Raw genomic sequence first — 9,413 nt, forward strand, 5'->3', positions numbered from 1 at the left:
TTTTTCTTGGATTTCTGGACTTGCCCTGTTTTTTTTCCTCGTTTCCCATCTTGGCGCCGCCAAAGTCAAGAGGGTTGAGCGTGCCGTAAGAGATCGCCTACGGCCACATCACCCTGAAAGCGCCCGATCTCGTCTGATCTCGGAGGCTAAGCAGGGTCGGGCCTGGTTAGTACCTGGATGGGAGACCGCCTGGGAATACCAGGTGCCGTAGGCTTCTTTTTTTCTTGGAGTTCTGGACTTGCCCTGTTTTTTTCCTCGTTTCCCATCTTGGTGCCGCCAAAGTCAAGAGGGTTGAGCGTGCCGTAAGAGATCGCCTACGGCCACATCACCCTGAAAGCGCCCGATCTCGTCTGATCTCGGAGGCTAAGCAGGGTCGGGCCTGGTTAGTACCTGGATGGGAGACCGCCTGGGAATACCAGGTGCCGTAGGCTTCTTTTTTTCTTGGATTTCTGGACTTGCCCTGTTTTTTTTCCTCGTTTCCCATCTTGGCGCCGCCAAGGTCAAGAGGGTTGAGCGTGCCGTAAGAGATCGCCTACGGCCACATCACCCTGAAAGCGCCCGATCTCGTCTGATCTCGGAGGCTAAGCAGGGTCGGGCCTGGTTAGTACCTGGATGGGAGACCGCCTGGGAATACCATGTGCCGTAGGCTTCTTTATTTTGGGGGAGTTCTGGACTTGCCCTGTTTTTTTTCCTCGTTTCCCATCTTGGCGCCGCCAAGGTCAAGAGGGTTGAGCGTGCCGTTAGAGATCGCCTACGGCCACATCACCCTGAAAGCGCCCGATCTCGTCTGATCTCGGAGGCTAAGCAGGGTCGGGCCTGGTTAGTACCTGGATGGGAGACCGCCTGGGAATACCAGGTGCCGTAGGCTTCTTTTTTTGGGGGGCGTTCTGGACTTGCCCTGTTTTTTTTCCTCGTTTCCCATCTTGGCGCCGCCAAGGTCAAGAGGGTTGAGCGTGCCGTTAGAGATCGCCTACGGCCACATCACCCTGAAAGCGCCCGATCTCGTCTGATCTCGGAGGCTAAGCAGGGTCGGGCCTGGTTAGTACCTGGATGGGAGACCGCCTGGGAATACCAGGTGCCGTAGGCTTCTTTTTTTCTTGGATTTCTGGACTTGCCCTGTTTTTTTTCCTCGTTTCCCATCTTGGCGCCGCCAAAGTCAAGAGGGTTGAGCGTGCCGTAAGAGATCGCCTACGGCCACATCACCCTGAAAGCGCCCGATCTCGTCTGATCTCGGAGGCTAAGCAGGGTCGGGCCTGGTTAGTACCTGGATGGGAGACCGCCTGGGAATACCAGGTGCCGTAGGCTTCTTTTTTTCTTGGAGTTCTGGACTTGCCCTGTTTTTTTCCTCGTTTCCCATCTTGGTGCCGCCAAAGTCAAGAGGGTTGAGCGTGCCGTAAGAGATCGCCTATGGCCACATCACCCTGAAAGCGCCCGATCTCGTCTGATCTCGGAGGCTAAGCAGGGTCGGGCCTGGTTAGTACCTGGATGGGAGACCGCCTGGGAATACCAGGTGCCGTAGGCTTCTTTTTTTCTTGGATTTCTGGACTTGCCCTGTTTTTTTTCCTCGTTTCCCATCTTGGCGCCGCCAAAGTCAAGAGGGTTGAGCGTGCCGTAAGAGATCGCCTACGGCCACATCACCCTGAAAGCGCCCGATCTCGTCTGATCTCGGAGGCTAAGCAGGGTCGGGCCTGGTTAGTACCTGGATGGGAGACCGCCTGGGAATACCAGGTGCCGTAGGCTTCTCTTTTTCTTGGAGTTCTGGACTTGCCCTGTTTTTTTCCTCGTTTCCCATCTTGGTGCCGCCAAAGTCAAGAGGGTTGAGCGTGCCGTAAGAGATCGCCTACGGCCACATCACCCTGAAAGCGCCCGATCTCGTCTGATCTCGGAGGCTAAGCAGGGTCGGGCCTGGTTAGTACCTGGATGGGAGACCGCCTGGGAATACCAGGTGCCGTAGGCTTCTCTTTTTCTTGGAGTTCTGGACTTGCCCTGTTTTTTTCCTCGTTTCCCATCTTGGTGCCGCCAAAGTCAAGAGGGTTGAGCGTGCCGTAAGAGATCGCCTACGGCCACATCACCCTGAAAGCGCCCGATCTCGTCTGATCTCGGAGGCTAAGCAGGGTCGGGCCTGGTTAGTACCTGGATGGGAGACCGCCTGGGAATACCAGGTGCCGTAGGCTTCTTTTTTTCTTGGAGTTCTGGACTTGCCCTGTTTTTTTTCCTCGTTTCCCATCTTGGCGCCGCCAAAGTCAAGAGGGTTGAGCGTGCCGTAAGAGATCGCCTACGGCCACATCACCCTGAAAGCGCCCGATCTCGTCTGATCTCGGAGGCTAAGCAGGGTCGGGCCTGGTTAGTACCTGGATGGGAGACCGCCTGGGAATACCAGGTGCCGTAGGCTTCTTTTTTTCTTGGAGTTCTGGACTTGCCCTGTTTTTTTCCTCGTTTCCCATCTTGGTGCCGCCAAAGTCAAGAGGGTTGAGCGTGCCGTAAGAGATCGCCTACGGCCACATCACCCTGAAAGCGCCCGATCTCGTCTGATCTCGGAGGCTAAGCAGGGTCGGGCCTGGTTAGTACCTGGATGGGAGACCGCCTGGGAATACCAGGTGCCGTAGGCTTCTTTTTTTCTTGGATTTCTGGACTTGCCCTGTTTTTTTTCCTCGTTTCCCATCTTGGCGCCGCCAAGGTCAAGAGGGTTGAGCGTGCCGTTAGAGATCGCCTACGGCCACATCACCCTGAAAGCGCCCGATCTCGTCTGATCTCGGAGGCTAAGCAGGGTCGGGCCTGGTTAGTACCTGGATGGGAGACCGCCTGGGAATACCAGGTGCCGTGGGCTTCTTTTTTTCTTGGAGTTCTGGACTTGCCCTGTTTTTTTCCTCGTTTCCCACCTTGGTGCCGCCAAAGTCAAGAGGGTTGAGCGTGCCGTAAGAGATCGCCTACGGCCACATCACCCTGAAAGCGCCCGATCTCGTCTGATCTCGGAGGCTAAGCAGGGTCGGGCCTGGTTAGTACCTGGATGGGAGACCGCCTGGGAATACCAGGTGCCGTAGGCTTCTTTTTTTTGGGGGAGTTCTGGCCTTGCCCTGTTTTTTTCCTCGTTTCCCATCTTGGCGCCGCCAAGGTCAAGAGGGTTGAGCGTGCCGTTAGAGATCGTCTACGGCCACATCACCCTGAAAGCGCCCGATCTCGTCTGATCTCGGAGGCTAAGCAGGGTCGGGCCTGGTTAGTACCTGGATGGGAGACCGCCTGGGAATACCAGGTGCCGTAGGCTTCTTTTTTTTGGGGGAGTTCTGGACTTGCCCTGTTTTTTTTCCTCGTTTCCCATCTTGGCGCCGCCAAGGTCAAGAGGGTTGAGCGTGCCGTTAGAGATCGCCTACGGCCACATCACCCTGAAAGCGCCCGATCTCGTCTGATCTCGGAGGCTAAGCAGGGTCGGGCCTGGTTAGTACCTGGATGGGAGACCGCCTGGGAATACCAGGTGCCGTAGGCTTCTTTTTTTTGGGGGAGTTCTGGACTTGCCCTGTTTTTTTTCCTCGTTTCCCATCTTGGCGCCGCCAAGGTCAAGAGGGTTGAGCGTGCCGTTAGAGATCGCCTACGGCCACATCACCCTGAAAGCGCCCGATCTCGTCTGATCTCGGAGGCTAAGCAGGGTCGGGCCTGGTTAGTACCTGGATGGGAGACCGCCTGGGAATACCAGGTGCCGTAGGCTTCTTTTTTTCTTGGATTTCTGGACTTGCCCTGTTTTTTTTCCTCGTTTCCCATCTTGGCGCCGCCAAAGTCAAGAGGGTTGAGCGTGCCGTAAGAGATCGCCTACGGCCACATCACCCTGAAAGCGCCCGATCTCGTCTGATCTCGGAGGCTAAGCAGGGTCGGGCCTGGTTAGTACCTGGATGGGAGACCGCCTGGGAATACCAGGTGCCGTAGGCTTCTTTTTTTTCTTGGAGTTCTGGACTTGCCCTGTTTTTTTCCTCGTTTCCCATCTTGGTGCCGCCAAAGTCAAGAGGGTTGAGCGTGCCGTAAGAGATCGCCTACGGCCACATCACCCTGAAAGCGCCCGATCTCGTCTGATCTCGGAGGCTAAGCAGGGTCGGGCCTGGTTAGTACCTGGATGGGAGACCGCCTGGGAATACCAGGTGCCGTAGGCTTCTTTTTTTCTTGGATTTCTGGACTTGCCCTGTTTTTTTTCCTCGTTTCCCATCTTGGCGCCGCCAAGGTCTAGAGGGTTGAGCGTGCCGTTAGAGATCGCCTACGGCCACATCACCCTGAAAGCGCCCGATCTCGTCTGATCTCGGAGGCTAAGCAGGGTCGGGCCTGGTTAGTACCTGGATGGGAGACCGCCTGGGAATACCAGGTGCCGTAGGCTTCTTTTTTTCTTGGAGTTCTGGACTTGCCCTGTTTTTTTCCTCGTTTCCCACCTTGGCGCCGCCAAAGTCAAGAGGGTTGAGCGTGCCGTAAGAGATCGCCTACGGCCACATCACCCTGAAAGCGCCCGATCTCGTCTGATCTCGGAGGCTAAGCAGGGTCGGGCCTGGTTAGTACCTGGATGGGAGACCGCCTGGGAATACCAGGTGCCGTAGGCTTCTTTTTTTTGGGGGAGTTCTGGCCTTGCCCTGTTTTTTTCCTCGTTTCCCATCTTGGCGCCGCCAAGGTCAAGAGGGTTGAGCGTGCCGTTAGAGATCGCCTACGGCCACATCACCCTGAAAGCGCCCGATCTCGTCTGATCTCGGAGGCTAAGCAGGGTCGGGCCTGGTTAGTACCTGGATGGGAGACCGCCTGGGAATACCAGGTGCCGTAGGCTTCTTTTTTTTGGGGGAGTTCTGGACTTGCCCTGTTTTTTTTCCTCGTTTCCCATCTTGGCGCCGCCAAGGTCAAGAGGGTTGAGCGTGCCGTTAGAGATCGCCTACGGCCACATCACCCTGAAAGCGCCCGATCTCGTCTGATCTCGGAGGCTAAGCAGGGTCGGGCCTGGTTAGTACCTGGATGGGAGACCGCCTGGGAATACCAGGTGCCGTAGGCTTCTTTTTTTGGGGGGCGTTCTGGACTTGCCCTGTTTTTTTTCCTCGTTTCCCATCTTGGCGCCGCCAAGGTCAAGAGGGTTGAGCGTGCCGTTAGAGATCGCCTACGGCCACATCACCCTGAAAGCGCCCGATCTCGTCTGATCTCGGAGGCTAAGCAGGGTCGGGCCTGGTTAGTACCTGGATGGGAGACCGCCTGGGAATACCAGGTGCCGTAGGCTTCTTTTTTTCTTGGATTTCTGGACTTGCCCTGTTTTTTTTCCTCGTTTCCCATCTTGGCGCCGCCAAGGTCAAGAGGGTTGAGCGTGCCGTTAGAGATCGCCTACGGCCACATCACCCTGAAAGCGCCCGATCTCGTCTGATCTCGGAGGCTAAGCAGGGTCGGGCCTGGTTAGTACCTGGATGGGAGACCGCCTGGGAATACCAGGTGCCGTAGGCTTCTTTTTTTCTTGGAGTTCTGGACTTGCCCTGTTTTTTTCCTCGTTTCCCATCTTGGTGCCGCCAAAGTCAAGAGGGTTGAGCGTGCCGTAAGAGATCGCCTACGGCCACATCACCCTGAAAGCGCCCGATCTCGTATGATCTCGGAGGCTAAGCAGGGTCGGGCCTGGTTAGTACCTGGATGGGAGACCGCCTGGGAATACCAGGTGCCGTAGGCTCCTTTTTTTCTTGGAGTTCTGGACTTGCCCTGTTTTTTTTCCTCGTTTCCCATCTTGGCGCCGCCAAAGTCAAGAGGGTTGAGCGTGCCGTAAGAGATCGCCTACGGCCACATCACCCTGAAAGCGCCCGATCTCGTCTGATCTCGGAGGCTAAGCAGGGTCGGGCCTGGTTAGTACCTGGATGGGAGACCGCCTGGGAATACCAGGTGCCGTAGGCTTCTTTTTTTTGGGGGAGTTCTGGACTTGCCCTGTTTTTTTTCCTCGTTTCCCATCTTGGCGCCGCCAAGGTCAAGAGGGTTGAGCGTGCCGTTAGAGATCGCCTACGGCCACATCACCCTGAAAGCGCCCGATCTCGTCTGATCTCGGAGGCTAAGCAGGGTCGGGCCTGGTTAGTACCTGGATGGGAGACCGCCTGGGAATACCAGGTGCCGTAGGCTTCTTTTTTTGGGGGGAGTTCTGGACTTGCCCTGTTTTTTTTCCTCGTTTCCCATCTTGGCGCCGCCAAGGTCAAGAGGGTTGAGCGTGCCGTTAGAGATCGCCTACGGCCACATCACCCTGAAAGCGCCCGATCTCGTCTGATCTCGGAGGCTAAGCAGGGTCGGGCCTGGTTAGTACCTGGATGGGAGACCGCCTGGGAATACCAGGTGCCGTAGGCTTCTTTTTTTCTTGGATTTCTGGACTTGCCCTGTTTTTTTTCCTCGTTTCCCATCTTGGCGCCGCCAAAGTCAAGAGGGTTGAGCGTGCCGTAAGAGATCGCCTACGGCCACATCACCCTGAAAGCGCCCGATCTCGTCTGATCTCGGAGGCTAAGCAGGGTCGGGCCTGGTTAGTACCTGGATGGGAGACCGCCTGGGAATACCAGGTGCCGTAGGCTTCTCTTTTTCTTGGAGTTCTGGACTTGCCCTGTTTTTTTCCTCGTTTCCCATCTTGGTGCCGCCAAAGTCAAGAGGGTTGAGCGTGCCGTAAGAGATCGCCTACGGCCACATCACCCTGAAAGCGCCCGATCTCGTCTGATCTCGGAGGCTAAGCAGGGTCGGGCCTGGTTAGTACCTGGATGGGAGACCGCCTGGGAATACCAGGTGCCGTAGGCTTCTTTTTTTGGGGGGCGTTCTGCACTTGCCCTGTTTTTTTTCCTCGTTTCCCATCTTGGCGCCGCCAAGGTCAAGAGGGTTGAGCGTGCCGTTAGAGATCGCCTACGGCCACATCACCCTGAAAGCGCCCGATCTCGTCTGATCTCGGAGGCTAAGCAGGGTCGGGCCTGGTTAGTACCTGGATGGGAGACCGCCTGGGAATACCAGGTGCCGTAGGCTTCTTTTTTTTGGGGGAGTTCTTGACTTGCCCTGTTTTTTTTCCTCGTTTCCCATCTTGGCGCCGCCAAGGTCAAGAGGGTTGAGCGTGCCGTTAGAGATCGCCTACGGCCACATCACCCTGAAAGCGCCCGATCTCGTCTGATCTCGGAGGCTAAGCAGGGTCGGGCCTGGTTAGTACCTGGATGGGAGACCGCCTGGGAATACCAGGTGCCGTAGGCTTCTTTTTTTGGGGGGCGTTCTGGACTTGCCCTGTTTTTTTTCCTCGTTTCCCATCTTGGCGCCGCCAAGGTCAAGAGGGTTGAGCGTGCTGTTAGAGATCGCCTACGGCCACATCACCCTGAAAGCGCCCGATCTCGTCTGATCTCGGAGGCTAAGCAGGGTCGGGCCTGGTTAGTACCTGGATGGGAGACCGCCTGGGAATACCAGGTGCCGTAGGCTTCTTTTTTTCTTGGATTTCTGGACTTGCCCTGTTTTTTTTCCTCGTTTCCCATCTTGGCGCCGCCAAAGTCAAGAGGGTTGAGCGTGCCGTAAGAGATCGCCTACGGCCACATCACCCTGAAAGCGCCCGATCTCGTCTGATCTCGGAGGCTAAGCAGGGTCGGGCCTGGTTAGTACCTGGATGGGAGACCGCCTGGGAATACCAGGTGCCGTAGGCTTCTTTTTTTCTTGGAGTTCTGGACTTGCCCTGTTTTTTTCCTCGTTTCCCATCTTGGTGCCGCCAAAGTCAAGAGGGTTGAGCGTGCCGTAAGAGATCGCCTACGGCCACATCACCCTGAAAGCGCCCGATCTCGTCTGATCTCGGAGGCTAAGAAGGGTCGGGCCTGGTTAGTACCTGGATGGGAGACCGCCTGGGAATACCAGGTGCCGTAGGCTTCTTTTTTTCTTGGATTTCTGGACTTGCCCTGTTTTTTTTCCTCGTTTCCCATCTTGGCGCCGCCAAAGTCAAGAGGGTTGAGCGTGCCGTAAGAGATCGCCTACGGCCACATCACCCTGAAAGCGCCCGATCTCCTCTGATCTCGGAGGCTAAGCAGGGTCGGGCCTGGTTAGTACCTGGATGGGAGACCGCCTGGGAATACCAGGTGCCGTAGGCTTCTTTTTTTTGGGGGAGTTCTGGACTTGCCCTGTTTTTTTTCCTCGTTTCCCATCTTGGCGCCGCCAAGGTCAAGAGGGTTGAGCGTGCCGTTAGAGATCGCCTACGGCCACATCACCCTGAAAGCGCCCGATCTCGTCTGATCTCGGAGGCTAAGCAGGGTCGGGCCTGGTTAGTACCTGGATGGGAGACCGCCTGGGAATACCAGGTGCCGTAGGCTTCTTTTTTTGGGGGGCGTTCTGGACTTGCCCTGTTTTTTTTCCTCGTTTCCCATCTTGGCGCCGCCAAGGTCAAGAGGGTTGAGCGTGCCGTTAGAGATCGCCTACGGCCACATCACCCTGAAAGCGCCCGATCTCGTCTGATCTCGGAGGCTAAGCAGGGTCGGGCCTGGTTAGTACCTGGATGGGAGACCGCCTGGGAATACCAGGTGCCGTAGGCTTCTTTTTTTCTTGGATTTCTGGACTTGCCCTGTTTTTTTTCCTCGTTTCCCATCTTGGCGCCGCCAAAGTCAAGAGGGTTGAGCGTGCCGTAAGAGATCGCCTACGGCCACATCACCCTGAAAGCGCCCGATCTCGTCTGATCTCGGAGGCTAAGCAGGGTCGGGCCTGGTTAGTACCTGGATGGGAGACCGCCTGGGAATACCAGGTGCCGTAGGCTTCTTTTTTTCTTGGAGTTCTGGACTTGCCCTGTTTTTTTCCTCGTTTCCCATCTTGGTGCCGCCAAAGTCAAGAGGGTTGAGCGTGCCGTAAGAGATCGCCTATGGCCACATCACCCTGAAAGCGCCCGATCTCGTCTGATCTCGGAGGCTAAGCAGGGTCGGGCCTGGTTAGTACCTGAATGGGAGACCGCCTGGGAATACCAGGTGCCGTAGGCTTCTTTTTTTCTTGGAGTTCTGGACTTGCCCTGTTTTTTTCCTCGTTTCCCATCTTGGTGCCGCCAAAGTCAAGAGGGTTGAGCGTGCCGTAAGAGATCGCCTACGGCCACATCACCCTGAAAGCGCCCAATCTCGTCTGATCTCGGAGGCTAAGCAGGGTCGGGCCTGGTTAGTACCTGGATGGGAGACCGCCTGGGAATACCAGGTGCCGTAGGCTTCTTTTTTTGGGGGGCGTTCTGGACTTGCCCTGTTTTTTTTCCTCGTTTCCCATCTTGGCGCCGCCAAGGTCAAGAGGGTTGAGCGTGCCGTTAGAGATCGCCTACGGCCACATCACCCTGAAAGCGCCCGATCTCGTCTGATCTCGGAGGCTAAGCAGGGTCGGGCCTGGTTAGTACCTGGATGGGAGACCGCCTGGGAATACCAGGTGCCGTAGGCTTCTTTTTTTTGGGGGAGTTCTGGACTTGCCCTGTTTTTTTT

General features: G+C 56.3%; 43 non-coding genes across 43 annotated transcripts; all 43 read left to right on the forward strand.

Moving 5' to 3' along the window:
* Window positions 1-95: 95 nt before the first annotated feature.
* LOC141118298 (5S ribosomal RNA) lies at window positions 96-214 on the forward strand. The gene has a single exon (XR_012237679.1). It is a non-coding gene; the product is annotated as a 5S ribosomal RNA (ribosomal RNA).
* Window positions 215-312: 98 nt separating this feature from the next.
* LOC141118299 (5S ribosomal RNA) lies at window positions 313-431 on the forward strand. The gene has a single exon (XR_012237680.1). It is a non-coding gene; the product is annotated as a 5S ribosomal RNA (ribosomal RNA).
* Window positions 432-530: 99 nt separating this feature from the next.
* On the forward strand, window positions 531-649 carry LOC141120419 (5S ribosomal RNA). The gene has a single exon (XR_012239740.1). It is a non-coding gene; the product is annotated as a 5S ribosomal RNA (ribosomal RNA).
* A 100-nt stretch (window positions 650-749) lies between these two features.
* Window positions 750-868, forward strand: LOC141118300 (5S ribosomal RNA). The gene has a single exon (XR_012237681.1). It is a non-coding gene; the product is annotated as a 5S ribosomal RNA (ribosomal RNA).
* A 100-nt stretch (window positions 869-968) lies between these two features.
* On the forward strand, window positions 969-1,087 carry LOC141118301 (5S ribosomal RNA). The gene has a single exon (XR_012237682.1). It is a non-coding gene; the product is annotated as a 5S ribosomal RNA (ribosomal RNA).
* Window positions 1,088-1,186: 99 nt separating this feature from the next.
* LOC141118302 (5S ribosomal RNA) lies at window positions 1,187-1,305 on the forward strand. Its single transcript, XR_012237683.1, has one exon. It is a non-coding gene; the product is annotated as a 5S ribosomal RNA (ribosomal RNA).
* Window positions 1,306-1,403: 98 nt separating this feature from the next.
* LOC141119952 (5S ribosomal RNA) lies at window positions 1,404-1,522 on the forward strand. Its single transcript, XR_012239285.1, has one exon. It is a non-coding gene; the product is annotated as a 5S ribosomal RNA (ribosomal RNA).
* Window positions 1,523-1,621: 99 nt separating this feature from the next.
* LOC141118304 (5S ribosomal RNA) lies at window positions 1,622-1,740 on the forward strand. The gene has a single exon (XR_012237685.1). It is a non-coding gene; the product is annotated as a 5S ribosomal RNA (ribosomal RNA).
* A 98-nt stretch (window positions 1,741-1,838) lies between these two features.
* On the forward strand, window positions 1,839-1,957 carry LOC141118305 (5S ribosomal RNA). The gene has a single exon (XR_012237686.1). It is a non-coding gene; the product is annotated as a 5S ribosomal RNA (ribosomal RNA).
* Window positions 1,958-2,055: 98 nt separating this feature from the next.
* LOC141118306 (5S ribosomal RNA) lies at window positions 2,056-2,174 on the forward strand. The gene has a single exon (XR_012237687.1). It is a non-coding gene; the product is annotated as a 5S ribosomal RNA (ribosomal RNA).
* A 99-nt stretch (window positions 2,175-2,273) lies between these two features.
* On the forward strand, window positions 2,274-2,392 carry LOC141118307 (5S ribosomal RNA). Its single transcript, XR_012237688.1, has one exon. It is a non-coding gene; the product is annotated as a 5S ribosomal RNA (ribosomal RNA).
* Window positions 2,393-2,490: 98 nt separating this feature from the next.
* LOC141118308 (5S ribosomal RNA) lies at window positions 2,491-2,609 on the forward strand. Its single transcript, XR_012237689.1, has one exon. It is a non-coding gene; the product is annotated as a 5S ribosomal RNA (ribosomal RNA).
* A 99-nt stretch (window positions 2,610-2,708) lies between these two features.
* On the forward strand, window positions 2,709-2,827 carry LOC141120016 (5S ribosomal RNA). Its single transcript, XR_012239349.1, has one exon. It is a non-coding gene; the product is annotated as a 5S ribosomal RNA (ribosomal RNA).
* A 98-nt stretch (window positions 2,828-2,925) lies between these two features.
* Window positions 2,926-3,044, forward strand: LOC141118309 (5S ribosomal RNA). Its single transcript, XR_012237690.1, has one exon. It is a non-coding gene; the product is annotated as a 5S ribosomal RNA (ribosomal RNA).
* A 99-nt stretch (window positions 3,045-3,143) lies between these two features.
* Window positions 3,144-3,262, forward strand: LOC141119944 (5S ribosomal RNA). The gene has a single exon (XR_012239277.1). It is a non-coding gene; the product is annotated as a 5S ribosomal RNA (ribosomal RNA).
* Window positions 3,263-3,362: 100 nt separating this feature from the next.
* On the forward strand, window positions 3,363-3,481 carry LOC141118310 (5S ribosomal RNA). The gene has a single exon (XR_012237691.1). It is a non-coding gene; the product is annotated as a 5S ribosomal RNA (ribosomal RNA).
* A 100-nt stretch (window positions 3,482-3,581) lies between these two features.
* LOC141118311 (5S ribosomal RNA) lies at window positions 3,582-3,700 on the forward strand. Its single transcript, XR_012237692.1, has one exon. It is a non-coding gene; the product is annotated as a 5S ribosomal RNA (ribosomal RNA).
* Window positions 3,701-3,799: 99 nt separating this feature from the next.
* On the forward strand, window positions 3,800-3,918 carry LOC141118312 (5S ribosomal RNA). The gene has a single exon (XR_012237693.1). It is a non-coding gene; the product is annotated as a 5S ribosomal RNA (ribosomal RNA).
* Window positions 3,919-4,017: 99 nt separating this feature from the next.
* LOC141118313 (5S ribosomal RNA) lies at window positions 4,018-4,136 on the forward strand. The gene has a single exon (XR_012237694.1). It is a non-coding gene; the product is annotated as a 5S ribosomal RNA (ribosomal RNA).
* A 99-nt stretch (window positions 4,137-4,235) lies between these two features.
* On the forward strand, window positions 4,236-4,354 carry LOC141118315 (5S ribosomal RNA). The gene has a single exon (XR_012237696.1). It is a non-coding gene; the product is annotated as a 5S ribosomal RNA (ribosomal RNA).
* Window positions 4,355-4,452: 98 nt separating this feature from the next.
* On the forward strand, window positions 4,453-4,571 carry LOC141118316 (5S ribosomal RNA). Its single transcript, XR_012237698.1, has one exon. It is a non-coding gene; the product is annotated as a 5S ribosomal RNA (ribosomal RNA).
* A 99-nt stretch (window positions 4,572-4,670) lies between these two features.
* LOC141118320 (5S ribosomal RNA) lies at window positions 4,671-4,789 on the forward strand. Its single transcript, XR_012237699.1, has one exon. It is a non-coding gene; the product is annotated as a 5S ribosomal RNA (ribosomal RNA).
* A 100-nt stretch (window positions 4,790-4,889) lies between these two features.
* On the forward strand, window positions 4,890-5,008 carry LOC141118321 (5S ribosomal RNA). Its single transcript, XR_012237700.1, has one exon. It is a non-coding gene; the product is annotated as a 5S ribosomal RNA (ribosomal RNA).
* A 100-nt stretch (window positions 5,009-5,108) lies between these two features.
* LOC141118322 (5S ribosomal RNA) lies at window positions 5,109-5,227 on the forward strand. The gene has a single exon (XR_012237701.1). It is a non-coding gene; the product is annotated as a 5S ribosomal RNA (ribosomal RNA).
* Window positions 5,228-5,326: 99 nt separating this feature from the next.
* LOC141118323 (5S ribosomal RNA) lies at window positions 5,327-5,445 on the forward strand. Its single transcript, XR_012237702.1, has one exon. It is a non-coding gene; the product is annotated as a 5S ribosomal RNA (ribosomal RNA).
* A 98-nt stretch (window positions 5,446-5,543) lies between these two features.
* LOC141120024 (5S ribosomal RNA) lies at window positions 5,544-5,662 on the forward strand. Its single transcript, XR_012239357.1, has one exon. It is a non-coding gene; the product is annotated as a 5S ribosomal RNA (ribosomal RNA).
* Window positions 5,663-5,761: 99 nt separating this feature from the next.
* Window positions 5,762-5,880, forward strand: LOC141118324 (5S ribosomal RNA). The gene has a single exon (XR_012237703.1). It is a non-coding gene; the product is annotated as a 5S ribosomal RNA (ribosomal RNA).
* A 100-nt stretch (window positions 5,881-5,980) lies between these two features.
* On the forward strand, window positions 5,981-6,099 carry LOC141118325 (5S ribosomal RNA). Its single transcript, XR_012237704.1, has one exon. It is a non-coding gene; the product is annotated as a 5S ribosomal RNA (ribosomal RNA).
* A 100-nt stretch (window positions 6,100-6,199) lies between these two features.
* Window positions 6,200-6,318, forward strand: LOC141118326 (5S ribosomal RNA). The gene has a single exon (XR_012237705.1). It is a non-coding gene; the product is annotated as a 5S ribosomal RNA (ribosomal RNA).
* A 99-nt stretch (window positions 6,319-6,417) lies between these two features.
* On the forward strand, window positions 6,418-6,536 carry LOC141118327 (5S ribosomal RNA). Its single transcript, XR_012237706.1, has one exon. It is a non-coding gene; the product is annotated as a 5S ribosomal RNA (ribosomal RNA).
* A 98-nt stretch (window positions 6,537-6,634) lies between these two features.
* On the forward strand, window positions 6,635-6,753 carry LOC141118329 (5S ribosomal RNA). The gene has a single exon (XR_012237708.1). It is a non-coding gene; the product is annotated as a 5S ribosomal RNA (ribosomal RNA).
* Window positions 6,754-6,853: 100 nt separating this feature from the next.
* LOC141118330 (5S ribosomal RNA) lies at window positions 6,854-6,972 on the forward strand. The gene has a single exon (XR_012237709.1). It is a non-coding gene; the product is annotated as a 5S ribosomal RNA (ribosomal RNA).
* A 100-nt stretch (window positions 6,973-7,072) lies between these two features.
* LOC141118331 (5S ribosomal RNA) lies at window positions 7,073-7,191 on the forward strand. The gene has a single exon (XR_012237710.1). It is a non-coding gene; the product is annotated as a 5S ribosomal RNA (ribosomal RNA).
* Window positions 7,192-7,291: 100 nt separating this feature from the next.
* Window positions 7,292-7,410, forward strand: LOC141118332 (5S ribosomal RNA). Its single transcript, XR_012237711.1, has one exon. It is a non-coding gene; the product is annotated as a 5S ribosomal RNA (ribosomal RNA).
* A 99-nt stretch (window positions 7,411-7,509) lies between these two features.
* On the forward strand, window positions 7,510-7,628 carry LOC141118333 (5S ribosomal RNA). The gene has a single exon (XR_012237712.1). It is a non-coding gene; the product is annotated as a 5S ribosomal RNA (ribosomal RNA).
* A 98-nt stretch (window positions 7,629-7,726) lies between these two features.
* On the forward strand, window positions 7,727-7,845 carry LOC141120354 (5S ribosomal RNA). The gene has a single exon (XR_012239677.1). It is a non-coding gene; the product is annotated as a 5S ribosomal RNA (ribosomal RNA).
* A 99-nt stretch (window positions 7,846-7,944) lies between these two features.
* LOC141120061 (5S ribosomal RNA) lies at window positions 7,945-8,063 on the forward strand. Its single transcript, XR_012239394.1, has one exon. It is a non-coding gene; the product is annotated as a 5S ribosomal RNA (ribosomal RNA).
* Window positions 8,064-8,163: 100 nt separating this feature from the next.
* Window positions 8,164-8,282, forward strand: LOC141118334 (5S ribosomal RNA). Its single transcript, XR_012237713.1, has one exon. It is a non-coding gene; the product is annotated as a 5S ribosomal RNA (ribosomal RNA).
* A 100-nt stretch (window positions 8,283-8,382) lies between these two features.
* On the forward strand, window positions 8,383-8,501 carry LOC141118336 (5S ribosomal RNA). Its single transcript, XR_012237714.1, has one exon. It is a non-coding gene; the product is annotated as a 5S ribosomal RNA (ribosomal RNA).
* A 99-nt stretch (window positions 8,502-8,600) lies between these two features.
* Window positions 8,601-8,719, forward strand: LOC141118337 (5S ribosomal RNA). The gene has a single exon (XR_012237715.1). It is a non-coding gene; the product is annotated as a 5S ribosomal RNA (ribosomal RNA).
* A 98-nt stretch (window positions 8,720-8,817) lies between these two features.
* LOC141120190 (5S ribosomal RNA) lies at window positions 8,818-8,936 on the forward strand. Its single transcript, XR_012239517.1, has one exon. It is a non-coding gene; the product is annotated as a 5S ribosomal RNA (ribosomal RNA).
* Window positions 8,937-9,034: 98 nt separating this feature from the next.
* Window positions 9,035-9,153, forward strand: LOC141120453 (5S ribosomal RNA). Its single transcript, XR_012239773.1, has one exon. It is a non-coding gene; the product is annotated as a 5S ribosomal RNA (ribosomal RNA).
* Window positions 9,154-9,253: 100 nt separating this feature from the next.
* Window positions 9,254-9,372, forward strand: LOC141118338 (5S ribosomal RNA). The gene has a single exon (XR_012237716.1). It is a non-coding gene; the product is annotated as a 5S ribosomal RNA (ribosomal RNA).
* The last annotated feature ends 41 nt before the right edge of the window (window positions 9,373-9,413 follow it).

Source organism: Aquarana catesbeiana, linkage group LG13 (assembly GCF_042186555.1).
Source record: "Aquarana catesbeiana isolate 2022-GZ linkage group LG13, ASM4218655v1, whole genome shotgun sequence".
In the NCBI taxonomy this organism is placed as follows: domain Eukaryota; kingdom Metazoa; phylum Chordata; class Amphibia; order Anura; family Ranidae; genus Aquarana; species Aquarana catesbeiana.